The sequence below is a fragment of the Cygnus atratus genome, chromosome 1 (genome assembly GCF_013377495.2).
Source record: "Cygnus atratus isolate AKBS03 ecotype Queensland, Australia chromosome 1, CAtr_DNAZoo_HiC_assembly, whole genome shotgun sequence".
Lineage (NCBI taxonomy): Eukaryota > Metazoa > Chordata > Aves > Anseriformes > Anatidae > Cygnus > Cygnus atratus.
Window position 1 is genome coordinate 85,482,498 of NC_066362.1, and position 20,328 is coordinate 85,502,825.

A 20,328-nucleotide genomic window follows, 5' to 3' on the forward strand; every position below is an offset into this window, starting at 1 on the left:
AGGAATGAAACCCCAGGTGGCCCTTCCTCACCCATTAGTCAATCTTAGGTGTAGCCTCACTGACTGTGGTTTAGGCAGTGCCAAGCAGGGGTAGAACCACAGAGGGCTACTCTCTACTTCAGCTATTCGCTGCTGCTCCTTCACCCCAGGGAAGCCAATATTCTCCCAAAGCTACAGCTTCCTTCTCCCATGGAGAGCTGTAAATACCCTGCAAGTAGTCCCTGGAACCACCCCAAAACTCAGCTGAGAGTCAGCTACTTCAGCCACAAGGAGCCACATACTTAGCCCTCCTTAGACTTATAATATATAAGCTGATTTTTACACACTTTAATTTTCAGGAGGTGAGAACTTGCTGCCCCTTCTGTGTATATACAGCATCTGAATCAGCTCTGCCACATGTGAAATCATGTAGCAAAGGAGAAGGTTCAATAAGCTTCTTTTAGTCGATTCTGTTTCTATGGTTTTCAAATGGAGTGGAACAAATAAGCGGTAAAATAAAGCATACCTAGCACCAAGGTGACATTTATCACTGACTATAATCTCCTGGTGCTATTGAATAAACCATAGTGGGTGTTTCTGCTTTTACCTATTTTTTCCCTCACTATACAGGCTTCTCTGCTGTCATAAACTCCCCTTCTTACAAAGCACCTAACACCTATAGCTCTGCGCCTCTTCATGGTTCAGAAGAATTCTCCCCAGTGGTTTCCAGTCAGACTTCACAGCCCAGTTCTTTTCCATGCTGCAGCTGGTTAGCACTTCTGGCAGAGCTATGCTCAGTGCGAGGGAGTGCAACGCATCCTACAGTATGTCCTCATTCAGGTTTGTGCTGCCTGAACTGCCTCCTCCTTTCACAACATAGTGGTCTGCAGGGTGGAAAAAGTGACAAGAAGTCAGGTCATTTCTCACAAATGTTGATGCTATCGCTGACTGCGGTAAAAGCTCTTTGTCTTCTCATTTCCCCGTGGTGGCTTATCGCACAGCCCAGAGGAGAAGCTCCTAGCAATGGAGCAATGCATTCTCCATGCTGTGAGAACATACACATCAGGTCTTTGGGATCCTTGTTCAACATCCTAAGGTGCTCTGTGAAAAGATGAGACAAGGCACTACAAAACAAGCGGGGGAGAGGGAAGTAAGAGGTACCAAAAAAAAAAAAAAAAAAGAGTACAGTGGCGAGGAAGCATCAGAAGCGGCCTCAGGAAGTGTCACGCTGGCCTACCACAAGGCTTTGGCTGTGTACATTCATGCTGCAGCCCACAGCCTTCTTCCCACCCCCTGCCCACAGGCCTGCATCGGCAAGGTACTGAGTCAAGCTCTCCCTCCACTTTCCAGCTGCTGCAAAGGTAAATAGCCCTGTAGCTTTTAAACCACTGTGGTGAAGTGGGGCTACAGCACAGTCACAGGCGTAACTACAAGGTGAGTAACAGGCACATCCACGCTGCTGGGACTTGCTAAGAGGGTGCAGTGTAAGTAACAAGAGTCACGTCTCACAGAGGTGCAGGGATGCCAGGGTTGGTACCAAAATGAAGGTGGGAGAGCAAAATGGTGCTGGCAGCGCTGCCTCACCAGTTCTCTTCGCCTCTTTTCCTCCTCAGCTCCCTGTTTGGAAAGCCAAGAGACACGTACCTCACAGCCCTCCTACTCAGCAGGAAAAGGTCCCTGGGCTATTTGCTTAGTCTCCATCACTAGAAATCTGGGTTGCCTGGGTTGCACATTGTTTCTACGTGGTTTGTTGTCACAGCTAGTTTATGACTCCTGTAATGATAAATAGCCTCTACCTAAAGGAATTAAAAAATGCATCCAAAGGGATTTACTGGGTGCACCTTTGAACTACATAGGCTTCCAGCAAGTCACTTTGAACAGGATGATTTTCCTGAATGAGAAAATGCATCATGTAAAAAGAAGGTAACTTGTAGACACTCAGTGCAGTTTACATGGAAGTCATTGCAACTGAACAATGAAGGAAACAAAATCTCAAAGTCCAGGTGTGATACTCTGGAATTCAGCACTTCTGCTCAGCCAGACCTACATATTTATTCTGCAAAAAAGGTATGGCTGCAGCATGTGTGGACTTCTCCAGACTAGCATTAATGCATTTAATGAGGGCACAAGGAACAGTGATCTCAGTACGCCCATAAGGGATCCTGCCTGACTGCATACTTGGATCGTTAGCTTCAGAATCAGTTTTTCATTGGGGAAAAAAAAAATAAATAAATAAAAAAGACTTTTACAAGAGGAATCTTTAGAATATCAGTCTATACTTCTTTGTAGGTTCTAGAAACATGTTCTTCAGAATCTACTCAAACTTGCCTTTTTCCTCTTCACACAGGGCAGTTCTGAGAAAGGAAAAGAAAAGGGCACTATATGTTTCTGATCAGATCTTTAAAGAAAGCCCAGCTACATATGGCTACACTGTTGTCAATGAAAGATCATTGTGATTCATCAAAATTAACATTTTCTTATTACTGAAGGGCACTTACCTGTCAGAATGCCTATAGTCTTGACAAAGTGTCCTCCGTATCAGTATTTACCTCTATAACAATTGTTGGTTTTAATAGTCAGAATGAATAGATATTTTAGAGACTGTGAAGTCATACTGACTGGAGTTTATCATTAAGTGTGTTCCTGTCCCTTCCCAGTTACTGTGGAATTACACTTATGCTCTCTCCCTCAATATAAAATGCATCTTTTGCCTTATTACCTACATTCCTGCTGCAAGCGCCTTGTATTTATGACTCTCTTCAACTCAAACTCTCAATTTCACAGTAGTTACAAAGAGAACTATTTAGAAGCAGTTTCTATGCTTACACATTGCATAGAAAACTGAAGAGTTAAAACCTCTTTGAGCTCAAGAGAAGTGCTTCTTTAAAATTCCTTCTTCACCTTCTAATGCCTTACAAAAAAATCAAAACATAATTCTCATTAGTCTCTTTTCAGCTGTTCCTTATATTTGCCAGGAGGTGGAAACATAGCTACACCAGCCTACAGGAGAAGCATCATGTTGATGTGTAATTGCATGCTGCCTGCTGAAGAATAGTGCTAAAAATATCTGCAGTCTGAATTGGCTCAGCAGAGCCCAAAACACAGGATGATACAATGCTCTTCCTGGCACATCCTGCTTCTCCCCTTCTGCCAGCTAGTGAGACAACTATACTGCTTGTTACTGCTTCTCAACATCAAGGATGCCCTTTAAGCAGCTGGTTCTGTCAGATGTAACATATACATTTATTTCAACAAGAATCCAAAATCAGGCTGCATTTGATGGAAAGGCTCACAAAGGAACAGCAACTGCAGCCCTCCACAGCTGACAAACAATCAGATACCTGGCAAAGTGACAAGGAGATAAATGATCACTTGACTTATTTATTTAGAAGATACTTGTCTGCTTTTACATTCAAAAATATTACACACATGCTCAGATATGAAAAACATAATAAAGGTCAGAAGTGCTCATCAGATAATCTTCAGGAGTAGTAGAAATAATTCCCAAACATACTAACAGATACTGATATAACCATATTCCAAATGATGGTAGGAAAATATAAGTCCTAACAGAGAACCCCTTATACAAAAGGCAAAATTACATAAATACTCAAAAAGGGGGAGAGGGACACAACACTGTTAAAAGATTATAGGCAAAATAAAACAGCATTTCAAAACATCCCTGAGTTAGAGGAAAATGATATGCCTGGGTTTGGTTTCTGTTTGCAGAACGCTTAGTTAGAAATCAGCTTCATTTCTGCTTCCTGTGCAATCCCCATTCTAGCTTGCATGGTGTGAAGAGGTCTCCCAAAGAGAAAAAGAGGTGTGGTCCCTGCTCCAAAGAGATCACCATCTACAAATGGACGATATTTAAGTCCAGTTTGGACAGTGACTTTAACAGAGGCTTTAAAAAGGAAACACTTGTTCCTCCATCTCTGTGTGTACACAGACACACAGTCCTGGGCTTAGGCTAAGATCTATTTTTTTTTTTAATGCCTGGGAAAGTTGTTAGAGGAGCGTATGTTCTGTATTTCTCAAATGACTTGCAATAAAATAACAACTGGAATCCATCTGAGGAAATCCTTCTTTGCATGGGGAGTTGTTGCAGAAAGGGAAAACCTTCCTCCCTGCATGGAGGCAAGTCCCAGAACGTACAGTTGGAAAGAAACCATCTCTCCATTTCAAAGAGTAAGACATTGAGAAATCTGTCACCTGAATGAAGGCAAAACCTGGAAGAACTGACATCGGATGCAAGAGAATTTCACTTTCAGGACTAGAAAAGAAATGACGAATTAATATTCCTCTACCCATAGGATGTGGATGGGATTAACAGGTAAAGTGAATAATTCCAGTGAACCAATACCAGGAAGTCCAGAAATCAGTCCCCAGAACCTTGAAGTGTGCCATGAAACACAACGTGAATCCCAGATATTCATCATGTGCAGTAAGATGTTGTTGTTCTTACAGCATCTCAGGAACGTTATCTTGTTTTCAAGCAAAGCAGCTCAGACTTCACAAACTGTGTTTTCATGGTACAAGTCCTTGTGTGGAAAGAAGAAAAACACATAAGAAAACAACAAAATCTACTGGTTTTTCAAACGGCAGCAAAATGTACCAATGCAAATTAATAAAATGCAGACTTACCCAGACTGTGACTAGTGCAACATCACTTCTCAGAGGTTGTATTGAAGGATCATCTGTCTAAGAAGAGAGACTTTCACACATCTAAATCAAGTGCTTGAGCTCAGGTTCAGTATTGAAGTTGCAGGACACCTTACATCATGTTAGCACCCAATGAGACATTCCCCAAAGGCCACACAGGCAGCATGTGAAGCCCATAATACAACTGTCCTGTGCTAATTCAGTGCATTCTGCTCTGACATGGCCAGGAATCAGACACTGAGAAAGGTGGGTTCTTGTTGGTGTTGGCCTGAACCCAGCTCAGCTGCACTTTATGCAAAATCTCTCAAAAACCAAAACCCATGCAAGTTACCTTGGATCATTTCACTTTCCTTCTTGGCGAGCTTTAGCCTGCTAGTTTCTATGGAATTATTACAACGGGAAAGAGGGAGTCATTAAATATCAGGCCCATGCCAGAAATCTATGTGTGTGAGATGTAATATTAAAAAAAAAACTCACCTCAATAAGAACAAAATAATCCACAGTGGTTACTGCTATATCTCAAGTCCCACTACTTCTAAGCACCAGTCCTCCCTGCAGCTTAAATATGCTACAAGGCATTCAAGGGGCAATAAGACTAAGTTTGCGTACACAGACATCTCCATTTAAGAAAACGCACAGATCTCTGTTTTAGAGAAAATAGCTATACCACCTGTGAATTTTGCTATGGCTATAAACCCAGAACAGATGCTAAGTGAACTGGGGCAGACCTGTGTCTTGCCCAAGACTAACACATTTTCCCACAGAGCTTTTTCCACCCAATTTCTTTCAGCTCTGGCAAGGGTGCTAGGAGCAGAAATCATGTGGGAAACTATTCACATTAACTCAGAGAAATCCACAGCCAACCTAAAACAACCCCCCAACATTTTTCACATGTCAGTCTCACATTTAGCATGCATAGATGAAGAGATAGTGGAGCATGAAACTTATTCCACATGTCACGGTGTGGCAGCAATCAATTTTAGTTTTGCACCCTAGGAGGAGAGGATATATCTTCACCAACACAATTTTTATCAAGCAGAAATGTCACTCCAGAGGCTACCACAATCTCCCAACTCTCTCTGCAAGAAAGCCCATAGACATGCAAAGCTTACCAGTTACATTCATTCTAACGAGGTGGCCCACAGCTGTAAGGTCAGTATCGTTTATTTTAGCCCTGCACTGATAGTGGCCGCTGTCTGGTTGACTTCTGAATTTTCAACAGCAGAAAGGACATGACTTTTGCCTTGGGGTCTGCTCTTCGGGAAAGGTGCGAGTGCTTCATCTCCTCTCCAAACCCAGTCTCATTGTTTTGCTTCTTTGTTTTTTTGTACCAGGGGGCCTGTGTTTGTGAGGTCTGACTCTGTCAATGCCTGATGCTGCAACTCAAAGTTGGGGTCTCTCCTTCTCCCAGGTATTTCGTGCCAGATACATAAATGATTTCCAGCATATGGTGTTCTGTGGTGGAAAAGAGCAGACATTAACTGACCTTTGTGCCGGGCCAAGTCCCCCTCCATCACCTTACTTTTCCATTTGTATGACCTGTGAAAGCAGGGACTATCTTATGTTCCAGATATCCACACAAAGCGTGCAGAGTAAGAGGTACCACAGGAAAAACAACACTTTTTTCCCTCATGTGAGAGTAATGAAGTCTCCCTATCCTACCCTAGATCTTGCTGAAAATGTATTAAACAAACAATATTCTTGATAAGCTTTGCTATTTTCATAAAAATGGAAGATAAGAGGAACATACTTTCTTCAAAGAAGAAAGTGAAAGTGTCAGGGGAGTGGGGTATTTGGGGGTTGTGTGTTTCTCTTCAATTTGCAGGTTTTTCCTTTTGCCAAAAGTTCAACTGTTCCATAAAAAAAAAAATATATATATATATATATATATATGATATAAAAATGCCTGTTGGCTCTAAATACTGTTTTTTGGGGATCAGATTTCACCATATAGCTCCCAGGGCACAATTCAGCATGAAAAAAAAAAAAAAAAATGAAAATCATGCAGCATACATCCTGCTGGAAGCTTATTGCAATAGACACCCTTCCTCACCCATAACCCAGACAACACCTCTCAGCCACAACAAAGTAACTCCTAAACAAGACTATGCCAACATGCTTTTCTGCATTGCAGCTCCCCTTTACCTGATACCAGCATTGCCAGCAGCCATTTGGACCACCAGAATGGGGTTGCTTCCTACAGTCATCTTTTGTGCTAAAAAAGGGAAAGGGAAAGGGAAAGGGAAAGGGAAAGGGAAAGGGAAAGGGAAAGGGAAAGGGAAAGGGAAAGGGAAAGGGAAAGGGAAAGGGAAAGGGAAAGGGAAAGGGAAAGGGAAAGGGAAAGGGAAAGGGAAAGGGAAAGGGAAAGGGAAAGGGAAAGGGAAAGGGAAAGGGAAAGGGAAAGGGAAAGGGAAAGGGAAAGGGAAAGGGAAAGGGAAAGGGAAAGGGAAAGGGAAAGGGAAAGGGAAAGGGAAAGGGAAAGGGAAAAAATCATAGGCGGTTACTGGTACGTTCTTCTTGTGGCACAAAGGAGAGCTAGCTTCACTTTACTTGGCACTGCAAGCCTGCCCTAGCACTTAAGTGAGCAGTCAGAAGTGCAGAGACCTTTCCTTGAAGTGATAAGTCTGTAAATGACATAAAGGAACCCTCGACCTTTAAATCAGACAAAGAGACATGAAAGTGAGCACCTTCTTTAAAAAAAGAAAATTATGACAGAGGCCAAAAACCAGAACACCCACCCACACGTAATAGCTCTAAACACAAGTAGCAGGCAACAGGTTATTGAGGCTATGAGGACACTAGCTGAAACAAATGGAAGTTACAACTTAGAGCACAATCGTAATTACAGCTGCAGTTTACAGTGAACTGAACAAGTCAACAATTCTTAAAAGCTAGCAAAGGCCCTTTGTAATTGTGTCCCCTCCTCAAGAGAGCACCTGCACCAAATTTTTTTTGGCTATAGTAAAGCAAGAGCCAAGCTCCCAACAAACTGACTCAGGACATTAAAATGAACACACAGAACAATAGGCTACCGGCACCTCTTTTTCAATGGTGGGGGGGGGGAATTTAATTCTCCTTACTAACATGTTACTGTACTTGTACTCTAAGTAGGAGAATGATAATATGTGCATTAGGAAAAAATTGAGAAATTCTGAAGGAAAAGGAAACAAAAATGCTTACCAGGACATCCGCCTGTCTTGGTGAATGGCAGAAGTGCTTCTTTCTTCACCCTAGACTATACATTTTGCTTCTCACTAGAAGGAAAAAAAAATGCACAGCATAGCCATCCTTTTAGAAAGTTCTTTGTGTGTCAGACCAGCAGTTAGAGCTTGGCACACTGCTTGGAAAGGAGAAAAGCAAGGGCAGGTTTTTTGGCCTCAATTTTCCAAGTGGGTAGGTGCCTTGAAGACTCTGAGTTTAGAAAAGTAACCAAAATTGAGAACTTCATGTTGTGTTTTTTTTTTGTTTGTTTTGTTTTTATTGGGGTTTGCTCCTCTATACTCCACCCTCTCTCTCCTATCACCTTAGACCGAGACATGGAAGAAAACCACAACAGGACTTCTGCTTGTTCCTTATTGTCCAGTACTTGTAATCTGTGTACTTGTGTGACTTAAATCAGTCCTTTTTGGTATGCTCTGATCTTCCTATATGCAGTGGAGGGCAGAAAAATCATGAGAGTGAAAATGACAACCAACAAGCTTTTATCTACATTTTTCTACACTGCAGAGAAATTCCCTTGTAGGTTATAACTGCAAAAGGTTTAATATCTCATTGGTTTCTGTGTTTACTACAATATCTATTTTTCACAGATTCTTATCTTTCAGCTTTTTACTGACTTAATTTTGGATCCTTTCAGAAAGGGTCCCCATACAGTTTTTGGTGTCAAGCCTTCAGTTATGAGTGGACTATACAGGACCATGAATTTGTATTGGCTTTTATCAAACAAAATCCAGCTCTGGTAGCATTTCCTGTCGTAGATGACCCAGTAATTTTGGGACACTTAAAACATTCAGCAGCTTCAGAGGAAAGGGAAAAAGCACGAGTCCAGTTGTTTCTTTAACAGCTTTAGCCATGAGACTCTACATGTATCTAATGTGAAGGGAATAATCAGAACTGACAATTCACAGCCTCTGCAACTCATTAAAGCAATCAAAACTCCTGGTATTAGCAGAAAGTAGTTCAGTGTCCCAGATACAGTTACTGAAAACGTAAAGTCTACATCCAACAAAGCCAATAGTTTTCAGATTTGCTTCCAAACTTCCTCAAATTAACAGGACACCATGCTTGTAAAAGCTGTTGACTTTAGAGTTCAGACAGAAACATCAGCCATTCAAAAAGCACACACAAATCAGAAAACAGAGCATGATTTTTTTCTCTTATCCTTCCACTTTCATATGTCAGGCCAATCACAAAGCAACCTCTCCTCCTGTGGGGCAAGCAATGTTTTCTTTAATGTCCATTCAGTATCAGGTCTGTCCGTGGAGAGTAATCTCTGTTACTCAGCATTCACAGTGGAGCCTGGGTATACATACTAACCAGCAAACAAGACTGAAAGGTCTCAGAAATATCTCCTCAGAAAGAGGACAATGAGAAGCTTTTCTATTTGAGAAAGGCCTAGAGAGGTTTTAAGCCAGCTCCTTGAGGTACACCTATCTTTTCATCTGAGTTGAGTAACACAGGAAAATACTGACAGTGCAATGGAATACCCTCCAGTACTCCCACTATATCATTTCAAGAAGGAGGAAAAAATTCCTCATTTTAACCCTATGAAAATCAATAAATAAATATATATATATATATACACAGATATATAGATATATAGATATATATAAAATAAAAGATCTACGTGCTGAGAAATTCTGAATAGATTGTTATTTGTTTTAACATAAGAGAAATCTCTTCGGATGTCTCAGGGTTAATAAATCCATCAAATTCACTAAAACAGCTAATAAATGTTCATGATAACATTGCATGGCAAGAATATATCCGAGCTGGGAAAAACAAACGCAGGATTAGAAAATCTATTCTCCAGTGTTCATCCTATGGACATATGCATGAAATGCATATATCCTATATATTTCCTGCTTTCAAACCTCCTCAGGAAAAAAAAAAAAAAGAAAAAAAAAGCTTTCAACCCTTGTGCATACTTATATTAAATCAAAAGTTAAACCAAGAGATATATTTTAGCTATTGAAATCATATTTTTGTTCAAAAAATAAAAATAAAAAGACAACATCAGAGAAATATATACTCAAAAAAAAAAAAAGCCCTGAGGAAAAACGTATATGATAAGCAACTCAGATTAAGCAGATCACAGCAACTGATCCATAACTGGATAACACCACATCCCATATTTGCAACAAAGGTTCCAAGAAGTATTTAGTAATATTTTATTTTTTTCCTTTTCCTAGACACAAACCCAGATAGTTTTAGCTTTCAGCTCTGTAAATGACATGGTGGGAAAGCCTGGTCCTCATTAAATCTGCTTTTTTATACCACTTTGGGTCAGAAGTGCATCAGGAACAGGCATGGCAAAGCAGTGCACCAGACTCTCTGGATTTCCTAATAGCTCTGCTTGTAATCTGTACTAGATACTTGCCCTCACCCTGATCATATGGCAGTACTACTTTTGGACCTGTTGGTCTACAACCCAATCAGGACCAAAAGGCACCCTTTTACCCTCTTTCTTTTCTTCAGTTTAAGCCCTCATTTGATGGGTTGTTTTTGTAGAGTACAACTTCATCATTACACATCTTACACATTGGCTTGTATAAATGACAAATAGGCTGTCATTATTGCTTTCTTATATCTAGAATAAATATATACACACACTGAATTAAAGCATTAAGGTTTTTCCATAGTGATTATTTTTATTAATCAGGCTGTGAAGCAGTATAGGACTAGTTTTGAAGAGAACACAAAGAGCTTACAAATTTTATACCTAAAGATGCATGCATTCTGTAACTCTAAAGAGAATAGGTCCATGTGCCAATTACTGAAAAGATGCCACCTTCTTTTTTTTTAATCAAAATAACAACATGAATAATGTAATTCAAATATCATAAAAGCAGGCAAACCTTGAGAAACCAACACTCCACGGTTGCTAAAGCTGATAAAATACAGAGCTTCACAGTACGACAGTGAATCAACAGACTAACATAGCCAAGTGATCAGAACCCTAGACTAATAGAACGAGCTATCACCATTCACAAAGTTAACACAAGGAGGTATTTCTGTAAGTATTACCCTAAGAGAATTTAAGACAATGACAACATCCTTCAAGCTTCAACTCCATACCCGATGATCCAGCTACAAAAGCACATAGCTAATGAATAGCACCACTTACTTAAGAATATAAATGCCTACCTGATTTAAGTGTCCATTAGCTACTTTTTCTTTACACCTCACTGTCACTAAACACAATTATGGAAAGATCTCATTCCATCATCCCCTTCAAAAGGACGCAGTGGGCTTAAAAGAAGGTATGACAGTTAAATCACATCACATCAGCTTTAAATATCACCATTAACACTACAGAATCTGACTCAATGAGTGACAGGTTGTAGTTTAGCTTAGGAAATCATTAAAGGACTTGATTGGGAATCTCTTGCACACACACAAATGAAAATCAAGAGATAATAGTACAACACACACACCAAATAAAAGGCAAAACAAAAAGCACAAGAGTAGAATTTAGGCTACTTCTACTTAACTTCTTGGGATCTTGCCATTGATTATATAGACACAAGTAATATGGAGCTTATGGCCACAAAGAAGTTTCATTCAGACATATTCTGGCTTCCCCAGTGACATAAATCTTTAAATTCTTCCTCCTCTGGATACTCTGGCCAAAGAAACAGATTAACGTTATTTTGGCTGTGTCTGAGATAAGAGATCTGTTCTTTTTCAGTCTTTAGTTCCTGAGAAGGCATGCCCCACTTGCTCCAGCTCACAACCCAGTTCAACATTTCACACTCAGATGGTCACGTAGGCCCAGATATTGTCATGCCACTCAGGATGATCTTCAGGAAAGGCAATTAGCTAAGATGCAGGTAAGCATTTCCTAGAAAGTTAGCGTGTATTCTTGTGGCTGAAAGTGACACAATTTCTGCTGTCACCAAAACCAGTGAGTACCCACTCTTACAACGAAGCCAACTTTTATCTCTGTATGCATTTTAAAGAGATTTATTCTGTCTTTAGGCATGAATTTCTGGTAGGATCTGTTACCTGTTTAGAGAGGATTTTAAACAAATAATCATAAGCTCATAACAAACTCTACTAGATTTTGTGCCATATTAAAATATTTTTTATACTAAAATATTTTTTCCTCATATGAAGGTAATGTTGTTTTCAGATAGCATCTAGATTTATATTACACAAAAGCTTACAATAAATGTTTTCAATGGTTACCAAGGGAAAGGGATGCATTCTGCATTTCTGCAGTGCCTAGCACGGCGGTTACCATTTCCCTTTTGTGATAACAGATAAGAAGTCTTTCAAAACCAAAAAGTGACAATAACTAATAAAGAGCAGGCCTTACCCACACCCATGTTTCTCTTAACACTTCTATAAGTGTCATATAAGCCACATCAGAGTAAAAGACAATAACTGCCCCAACACAAAAGCAAACATAAAATGATGAAGAAGATGGAAATTTCTACAGCATGTTTGTATTTTTCTTTGCTGTCGAGGCTATATTAAGACATTCTGTTATGATCACAGAAAGCAGTAAGAGGGGTCAATGAACACTGTACAAGTTTAATTCCTTCTTGTAGAAAGATTGGATGCACCTAGCAAAAAATATGAAGTAAAAGTTAAATCCTTGGCATGCAGAAAAGAGTCAAAATGATTCTCCTGACTTTAGGTGAAGTAACTTCATTTATATTTGCTGAGAATAATGCACACTACCCCTCCAGACATTAGTGCAGTCATAGCTTAGTGCACTGAAATGCCATATTATCTTTACTGACAAGGTGAAAGAAGATCATAGAATCATAGAATCAATAAGGTTGGAAAAGATCTCCAAGATCATCTGGTCCAACCATCACCCTGCCACCAACGTCACCCACCAAACCATGTCCCTAAGTGCCACGTCCAACCTTTCGTTGAAACCCCCAGGGATGGGGACGCCGCCACCTCCCTGGGCAACCCGTCCCAATGCCTAACTGCTCTTTCTGAGAAGAAACATTTCCTCATTTCCAACCTGAACCTCCCCTGGCACAACCTGAGGCCATTCCCTCTAGTCCTATCACTAGTTATCTCCGAGAAGGTAGCTGTAGAGAGCAATAAGGTCTCCCCTGAGTCTCCCCTTCTCCAGACCATAAATACACCAGTTCCCTCAGCCGCTCCTGACAGGACTTGTGTTCCAGGCCCTTCACCAATTTTGTAGCCCTTCTCTGGACACACTCCAGGGCCTTGATGTCCTTCCTGTAGTGAGGGGCCCAAAGCTGAACACAGTACTCGAGGTACGGCCTCATCAGAGATGAGTACAAGGGGACAAACACTTCCCTGGCCCTGCTGGTTACAGTGTTCCTGATACAAGCCAGGGTACTGTTGGCCTTCTTGGCCACCTGGGCACAATGCTGGCTCTTGTTCAGACAAGTGTCTACCAACACCCCCAGATTCTTTCCTCCGTACAGCTTTCCAGCCACTCTGCCCAAAGCCTGTAGTGCTGCACGGGGTTGTTGTGGCCACAGTGCAGGACCCGGCACTTCACCATGTTGAACCTCAACCCACTGGCCTCTGCCCATCAATACAACCTATCCAGGTCCCTCTGTGGGGATTTCCTACTCTCTGGCAGATTGACATTTCCCCCCAACTTGGTGTCTGCAAACTTACAGAGGGTGTACTCCATTCCCTCATCCAAATCATCAATAAAGATATTAAAGAGGATGGGCCCAACACCGACCCCTGGGGAACACCACTGGTGACCAGTCACCAGCTGGATTTCACTCCATTCGCCACCACTCTCTGGGCCCAGCTGTCCAGCCAGTTTTTAACCCAGCAAAGAGTGTACCTGTCCAAGCCATGGGCTGCCAGCTTCTCCAGGAGAATACTACGGGAGACCATGTCAAAGGCTTTGCTGAAGTCTAGGATACTCAATAATATAGATGTATTACAGAAATGAGGGAGATTTTCTGGATGGATTACGGACTTTGGGGACTGGGGAGGGTAGGACGACAGCAGGAAAGGGAATAGAAGATGGGAAGAGAAAGATTCACACTTGTTGCTGTCAAAGTCTTAGGCTTGGATATCTTCTGTCCCTCAGAGCTGTATTTTTGGAAGAAGAATATCTCTTTTTGGTTGTGATTGTATAAGTATCTCTTCCTCCTGTTTCTTGAAGAAAATAGTGAAGTACATTTAATAAATGAAATTGAACACAAGCTACTGTCAAATTCAAAAAATCTGTCTCCAGATGTTTAGAAATGCATATGCAAAAGATCTAAAAACAAAACAAAACCCACAGTTTTATAAGGGTTCCTACCCTAGGAAACAGAAAACTATGTGCTGAATGGAAAAAGACTGGTAGAATTACATTATTTTTAATGTCTTTTTCATATCTTGCATGTCCAAAGAACATTGAATCAATTAAAAAGCAGAACTGACGACATGTCCAAAAACACCCAACATAAAAAGCTGGAAAGAAAAGTCTTCCTGCATATTACAAGTGCTAGAGGGACAAAAAGACTGCCAAAGGCATTGCCATTTGAACAGCATTAATTGAATCAACTTCAGTCGGTGTTATCTAAACAGTCCTGCAGACAGTCTGATTTCTGTGCCTGCATGTAAATACACACACGCACACATCTATTTGTTATGGATGCACACCTCCACCTAAAAGCTGACTCAACTCACTTTATTTTGAAGACCTTTAAATTTTTGTTTTAACAGAAATTTCCATGTTTTAGCATTGATTTCTGTCTGACACGGCAGCAAAAGAAACTACACAGACACTTAACTGTAAAAAAAAAATCAGCATCTAATATCACAAATTCTTTATCAATAGAGAATATTTATGTAATAACTAAAAAGGAAATACTTGTTTATAGTTCATATTCTCAAGTAGAAAGAACACTGTGGAGAGCATTTCCACATGTAAAACACACACAGCAAAGCCTGAGGGAAGAGAACTGCCACTGTAATTCATCACTGACGGGTCTAGAGGATAACAGAACACCTTTCTTTGCTGTAATTACAGGGACAGCAAATTATTTATTTATTTAGGAAGACAGAAGCCCCAAAAACTAGGAGGGATAGTCTCCCCTTCCTCACCCAAGACCAGTGGGATGGTAACATCATTTCTGTTTGTTTCTCCTTTATTTCCCTGACTCTTTTCACCATATCAGAAGCATATGGTCATCAGAAAAGAAAGATTTAATTACCATTTAGCTACATGCAGGATGACTGATGAATATTCATTTGGTAGATCAAATGGACTTTGCCTCGTGATTAAGGAGGACTTCAGTGAACCAAATATTTCTATTATCACATCACATGGTGTTTTATATAATACTTGTCTGATCGTAGTGGGAAAACATCACTGGTAAAATAAGGGGCAAAGGGAAAGGGCTATACTGATTTTTGAACAGCTTAAATATGAGAACAAATATAAGACATTTCATATTACTCTACTGAAGGAGACTTTAAAACAGTCCAAGGCTCTGATTCACAATCCCTGTCAGACTTAGCTGTAGAAAGAAAGAGCTGAAGAGGCTGCTGCCTCCTTGCATAGGAAAAAGAACTTCAGACACCATACTGCTATGTGACAGAGATTATGGAGCACAGCCTTCAGCCATCACAGCCCTGTCTATTAATATAAACTGAAAGTGACACTGTGTCTTCTTAATACACTGGGTTGTGGTGGCTTAAACCAGGTGTACCACTTTCCTGGACCTCAATTACAGGAAAAAATATTCTGTAAGGAGTAGGGGACAACTTCTCAAAGAGAGGATGTGAGTAAGAGCTTTTTTTCTCCCAGTGTGCTGCATTTGAAAATGAATTTTCATTAACTAGTTCATGTCTTAAGAACCCAAGAGAAGGATGGCACTGCAAGGAAATGAGTGAGCTTGTGCTTAGCAAGTATATGGTAAGCAATATAAGTAAACAAACATTTAGTAATGCCTCATTATATGGATTTTTAAGAGGTGTACATGCTACCAGGCAAGAAAGTTCAGCTCTGATCAGTAAAGTAAGCATCGCTAAGTATTAGAGAGACGGAATGTTTTTACAGCAAAATATCCACATAAACCTTTTGTCAAGAGAAAAACACTGGCAGCGATGTGTATCATTTGATGGCAACCTTATTTTCAGACCTAAACATATGAACTATATTCTTAATAAAAAAAATTATCTTTTAGTCAAAGCTTTGTAATTTTATATATTGGTTTTATAAACTTCAAAGATATACTTCACCAATCTGTCATTCATTACTAGCCCTGTTTTCTACTTCTCTCATCCAGTGGAATGGCCATGAAAGCTGTTCCTTCACCATCTTCCAATAGAATCTTAGTGTCAGCCATGATTTGAAATAACATAATAAATAATAAAAGGCTTAAAAGGAAATTGGAAGTGGTTCAGAATCTAACAACATTTTTTGTTGTTTTGTTTTAGGCTCAAATATGAGTCTGTATGAACTCTTTAGACATGAGTAACAGTTAGACAGAGCCCATCATCTTGGCACCAATGTGCTGTAGAGGTCCGTACACACAGTTCGCATTTGTGTCCAAAACATGGCCAAAAAGTGACCTGGACCATGTTTCCTGACAAAGGAGATTTTGGCAAATAGCACTTACTGAAACTGCCCTCTGGCACAATACGAACTGCACCAGGTTTGGCTTTCTCTGCTCTACACACTCTAACAGCACTGTAAGACCCTGAAACAAGCCACATGCACCCTACAGTTTCAGGCTACTAGAACATGTGCAGCACAGCTCTCATCCTATTTCAGATGCTAAGTAGGAAAAATACCATTACCTTTTTGTCACCATTGCTCAGTTGCCAGCAGAAGACACATTCACCCTTCCTTGAAGTTAGACAGCTCTTCAGGTTATTACAGAGAATGTGTGAACAAGGATACAGTGGCACCTTCTGCTAATATGCTCAAGTCAACTCCTTTGAAAGCCTTCAGACAATGAAAATAAGGTGCCTCAGACCTACAATCTCAAAACATCTATACGTATAATGCTACTATACCAGCTGGCCTGCTGGAAGCAAAAGAAAGTGCTAAGCTTTTGCTTTGGGGAGTTTCTTTGTGGGGAGGAGACTAGGAGTTTTCAAAACCTATGAATTTAGGTAAAGTCAGAGATACTAGTAAGCACCAACGTTAAAAATACAGGTGCTTTTCTCCATTTACCAATGGCTGGGAAAACCATGTGACTACTTCACAGAATCACAGAATCATCTAGGTTGGAAGAGACCTCCAAGATCACCTAGTCCAACCTCTGTCCTAACACTAACAAGTCTTCCACTAAACCATACCACTAAGCTCTACATCTAAACGTCTTTTTAAAGACCTCCAGGGATGGTGACTCAACCACTTCCCTGGGCAGCCCATTCCAATGCCTAACAACCCTTTCCGTAAAGAAGTTCTTCCTAATATCCAACCTAAACCTCCCCTGGCACAACTTTAGCCCATTCCTCCTCGTCCTGTCACCAGGCACGTGGGAGAATAGACCAACCCCCACCTCTCTACAGCCTCCTTTAAGGTAACTGTAGAGAGCGATAAGGTCGCCCCTGAGCCTTCTCTTCTCCAGGCTGAACAATCCCAGCTCCCTCAGCCGCTCCTCGTAAGACTTGTTCTCCAGACCCCTCACCAGCTTCGTCGCCCTTCTCTGGACTCTCTCGAGCACCTCCATGTCCTTCTTGTAGTGAGGGGCCCAAAACTGAACACAGTACTCGAGGTGCGGCCTCACCAGAGCCAAGTACAGGGGGACAATCACTTCCCTAGCCCTGCTGGCCATGCTGCTTCTTATGCAAGCCAGGATGCTGTTGGCCTTCTTGGCCACCTGAGCACACTGCTGGCTCATATTCAGCCGACTATCAACCAGTACTCCCAGGTCCTTCTCTGCCAGGCAGCTTTCCAACCACTCATCTCCCAGCCTGTAGCGCTGCTTAGGGTTGTTGCGCCCCAGGTGCAGGACCCGGCACTTGGCCTTGCTGAACTTCATACAGTTGGCCTCAGCCCATCAGTCCAGCCTATCCAGATCCTCCTGCAGAGCCTTCCTACCCTCGAGCAGATCGACACACGCACCTAACTTGGTGTCGTCTGCAAACTTACTGAGGGTGTACTCGATCCCCTCATCCAGATCATCGATAAAGATATTAAAGAGAAGTGGCCACAGTACTGAGCCCTGGGGGACTCCACTAGTGACCGGCCTCCAACTGGATTTGACTCCATTCACCACGACTCTTTGGGCTCGGCTACCCAGCCAGTTTTTAACCCAACAAAGCATACGCCAGTCCAAGCTAAGAGCAGCCAGTTTCTTGAGGAGAATGCTGTGGGAAACAGTGTCAAAAGCCTTACTGAAGTCAAGGTAGACCACATCTACAGCCTTTCCCTCATTCACCCAGCATGTCACTTTGTCATAGAAGGAGATCAGGTTCGTCAAGCAGGACCCGCCTTTCATAAACCCATGCTGACTGGAGGCCTGGTCAGGGCAATCACCTGGTGGCCTTGTAAATCAAGGTGTTTCTGCCCGGTTTTGAACCAGGGACCTTTTCCGTGTCAGGCAAATGTGATAACCACTACACTACAGAAACTGTCCTGCCTTTACAACTGATAGAAAATGTTTATTTCCAATATAAATTTAAAACTTAACAGATTAAAAAAAAAAAAAAGTCTTCTTTGGTAACACAGGATTTCTTCTGAGTGAATATCAGAAAGGTCTTGTAAAAAGAACAATTACAAGTATTTTGTAAATGTTACCCCTAGCGAAGAAAGGAACAAAGGTCCTTATATTACCACAACTACGCTGTAGATGAAGAGGAACATACCTTGAGAAAGCATCCCCTTCAAAATCTAGTCCCTGTGCTAACAGAACTGCACCACCTAAGTCACTGTGACTAACTCCTGCAATACAAGAGTTCTGCAAATTCAGATTTTTGCCCAGAGATCCATATGCTTCAAAATTTTTAAAGATTTTTTTTTTTCTAAGTTAGGTTCCTCATTTTTGTAGCTGTGTGAATATGCTTGAGAACACTCTTCCAAAAGCCTGAAGAACCAGAAGAGAAGATACTGTAAGCCACCTTTATTCTGTTCCAGTCTTAAATAATTTTTATTTTACTGGTGGAAAGGTAGGAGGTTTTGAATTTCTGGCCTCAAGTGCTTGTCAGCATTGGATGCACTAGAACACCTTCCACACAATTTACACCTTAGTGCCACAGATGTGAAAATCAGCTCTAACGCATGCAGGGTCCTGTTCTTGAGCACACATGGAGATAACATCCTCTTTGTGACTTGTCATCAGCATCCCATCCAACTTCTTGTCCAGGGCTAACCACCTGCCCCAACTCAAAGAACCTTCCCCTCCCCATTCTCATTTACCAGCCTTGGTAATTTACCTCACCAGCATTTACCTTTACCAGCATTTACGTCATTTACCAGATCACCATGCCAGAAGCTCCCAAGTGTTCTGCTGACTGCTAGACATTCCTCCTTCAATTTTCTTTCACCTTATTCTTGAAAAAAAAAACTTGTCTGGACCCCAAACATCCTCAGCAGACTATCACAGTGGCACTACAACCACAAAATACCTTCTGACATCATTTCATATGCTGTGCTGTGTCCTTATGTGCTGACCTGAAATCCTTGTATGTGTTCCCATCCTCCCTGTGCTTAGCTGCAAAACTGTGAGCTGTGATTCCCCTTCTTTATGTTCCTCCTTATGCAATCTTTGTCTCACTTGTCCGAAAGAGTGCAAAGCCACCTTATGCAGGGTCTGACTACATTTGTCTAGTGCTTACAACATTGGGGCTCACTCGCATAGGTTTCTAGATTACAAGTTATACGAAGAGGAACAACTCGTAGTCACAACAGGCTTGCAAATCCACTTAGAGTAAGTGGATTACATTAAGGTTTTTATAGCATTGATGCCTTTCCTGTTGCTGCAGACATAGGTTATGCTTATTTCTATTACCTTTCCTCTGAATTGAACAGACAGCCATGGAAAACACAGGTGTTATTTCTAATAATCCGTTTCCACAGCAAACTAATGAGGGAAATCAGTCATTTTAAAGCTTTCTAAAACTGAATGAGACTTCATAACACAAACTCCACACCATCAATCTCTGAGTACCTTAGCATAGCAAGATCTCCAGTTAGGCTTCCCCCACTTCGGAAACACCATCAGTTCAGTCCAAGTCTATCAGCATATCCTGCAGATGTTTTTGTCCAGTTGATAAGATATATTCAGCGGGTTGACCCCAGCCAACAGCCAAACACACAACCTGCCTCTCCACCATGGGATAGGGAGAAAACAAAAGGAAGGCAAGACTCAGATATTGAGATAACGACAGTTTTATGTGCAGCAAAAGTTGTGCGTGCAAACAAATCAAAAAGAAGAATTCATTCACTACTTCCCATGGGCAGGCAGATCTTTAGCCACTTGCTGAGAAGTGTCAACAAGCATAAAAGTTGTTTGGGAATACAAATACCATAATCAAATACATCCCTCCTCCCTCCTTCTTTAC

The 20,328-nt window shown here is 41.2% G+C and overlaps 1 long non-coding RNA gene and 1 other non-coding gene across 2 annotated transcripts; both read right to left on the reverse strand.

Annotated features, from left to right (window-relative positions):
* Positions 1 to 3,639: 3,639 nt before the first annotated feature.
* Positions 3,640 to 6,806, reverse strand: LOC118245071 (uncharacterized). The gene is made up of 4 exons (XR_004777750.1): positions 6,787 to 6,806; positions 5,754 to 6,096; positions 4,624 to 4,680; positions 3,640 to 4,520 (listed from the first exon to the last, which is right to left on the reverse strand). It is a non-coding gene; the product is annotated as an uncharacterized LOC118245071 (long non-coding RNA).
* Positions 6,807 to 18,326: 11,520 nt separating this feature from the next.
* TRNAV-GAC (transfer RNA valine (anticodon GAC)) lies at positions 18,327 to 18,399 on the reverse strand. The gene has a single exon. It is a non-coding gene; the product is annotated as a tRNA-Val (tRNA).
* Between the last annotated feature and the right edge of the window lie 1,929 nt (positions 18,400 to 20,328).